This window comes from Larimichthys crocea, chromosome XVIII, assembly GCF_000972845.2.
Source record: "Larimichthys crocea isolate SSNF chromosome XVIII, L_crocea_2.0, whole genome shotgun sequence".
Taxonomy (NCBI): Eukaryota; Metazoa; Chordata; class Actinopteri; family Sciaenidae; genus Larimichthys; species Larimichthys crocea.
Genome location: NC_040028.1, coordinates 1,934,625 through 1,936,462, shown reverse-complemented (window position 1 = coordinate 1,936,462; position 1,838 = coordinate 1,934,625). Strand labels below are relative to the sequence as shown.

Genomic DNA, 1,838 nt, shown 5'->3' with positions numbered 1-1,838 from the left:
CCGTCTACCGACGAGTGGCCGATTGGTTTAAGGCGATGGACTGCTACATCCAGTGTGCTCGGACACGCGTGGGTTCGAATCCCATCCCGTCGCTGATGAGTTAGCTTAAGCTGCAATGGTCCCTTACGTGTCTTCGACCCTCCTGCAAGGAAACAATCCCTACCACAATGGAAGCGCATCACGCCAATCTGTAAGCAGAGGAACAACGTAGGGTGGAAGAAGGTTGGATGAAACATTGGAGGTTGCAAGGAATCAAGGTGCCCCCGCTTGGGTTGTATTTAGTGGCCTACTCACACAGCAGCTGGGCAAGCCCACATGTATAGGCTACCACAAGAATGTTGCTGGACAACATGAACTAAAAGGAACCCCATTACTTGTTACGTTGATGCCCGAGCAGCTGGTCCGCCAATGGACCGCTTCGCCCCAAGCATTCCCGCCACGGAACCCCGCACACTGGATTAAGGACTAGTTTAATGACTGCCCTATAAGAAGGTAAAGGTTCTGCTATTGAAGGTTTTACATGGACCCTCTTCCATCGAAGGTGGATCCATAGACGTGGAGTGTGCTGACCCCAACGGTTGGGCCGTCTTACGGTTGTTCGCAAGCGAGTCTCCACAAAGAGAACGAAAGGAAAGCATCGTGGGAATGCGGGAGTCGATCCCAGCTACCCTCTCGCATGCTAAGAGCGAGCGCTCTACCATTTGAGCTAATTCACCTGTACTAAAACTCGGCATTGCATGGCGACCAGCATGTGGGACAGACAAACTTAAAGGAAAGCCGTGCCGCTCGTTGGAGGATGCCCCGGCTTGCTGTCCTTCAAGACAACGGCTTCTCCCCAAGCTTCTCACGATTGAAAGCCTGCCAACTAGATTTCGGAGGAAGTTAACGATGCCATTAATGGCCACTCGATGGATGGATATGACCTTTTGACATTGATGCCCAATAGTTTGAGAAGACCAAAGGCCAACTCAGAGCAAGTCTGGAAGTTTGCCGTCAACTGGGCTAAATGGTTTGTAAAAACCCCGGAAAGGAAAGGCTTTAGTCAGTCACCTTAAAAAATGTGTTCTTTTTGTCTTTGTTTTCTGCAACTCCATTTTAGTTATCATAGGCTCCCAGTAATGTTACAGATTAATTATTGATTAGTAGACCATGTATGCGACAACCCAAACCTAGAGAGCGTGAGCAGAGTGGCGCAGCGGAAGCGTGCTGGGCCCATAACCCAGAGGTCGATGGATGAAAACCATCCTCTGCTATCTTGAAGTGCCTTCATCGGCAAATCAAGGGCAGTGCTCTCTCTGTCGCGTCTCGCCACTCTCTCTTTGGGGTCTGCCGTGTAGAAGCATGTAGTTGATGTCAAATGTTGCTCTTTTGACGAACTCTGTCAAGTAAAATGTATTCTGTTTGTACGTTAAGAAAAGCACTTGGCAGTATGGTTCTCCTGTGGTCTGTCCCCTTGACTTAACTTAACAAATACTCAAGGTTGTCATTACAGCTCAGTCCTTGACTTGTAAACCATGGAGGGAAAACCTCAACTCAAAACAGTGTGCGTCCTGCACCTGACTTGCTGACAGACTGCAAAAAACAAGGGATGTCCGTGCGTTTTTCAGTGTAGTGTGGCGCCGAGTGGTCAAGGCGCGGGATAAGGCTCCAGTCTCCTCAGGAGCGTGGGTTAAATCCCACCACTGCCACTGTGATATGTTAGCTATACGTCATGTGATGACCTCGTGTGCTCCTCTCAGTCCGACTTAAGCGTGCTGTCAAGAGCAAATAAAAGCTGTGAGACTGTGTGTCGGACTGCCTCAGTCAGATGGGCAGAACTTTCCCACTTTATAACACCA

The 1,838-nt window shown here is 49.4% G+C and overlaps 1 non-coding gene across 1 annotated transcript; it reads left to right on the top strand.

Moving 5' to 3' along the window:
- The first annotated feature begins 1,181 nt into the window (after nucleotides 1-1,181).
- trnam-cau (transfer RNA methionine (anticodon CAU)) lies at nucleotides 1,182-1,253 on the top strand. Its single transcript has one exon. It is a non-coding gene; the product is annotated as a tRNA-Met (tRNA).
- Nucleotides 1,254-1,838: the final 585 nt, after the last annotated feature.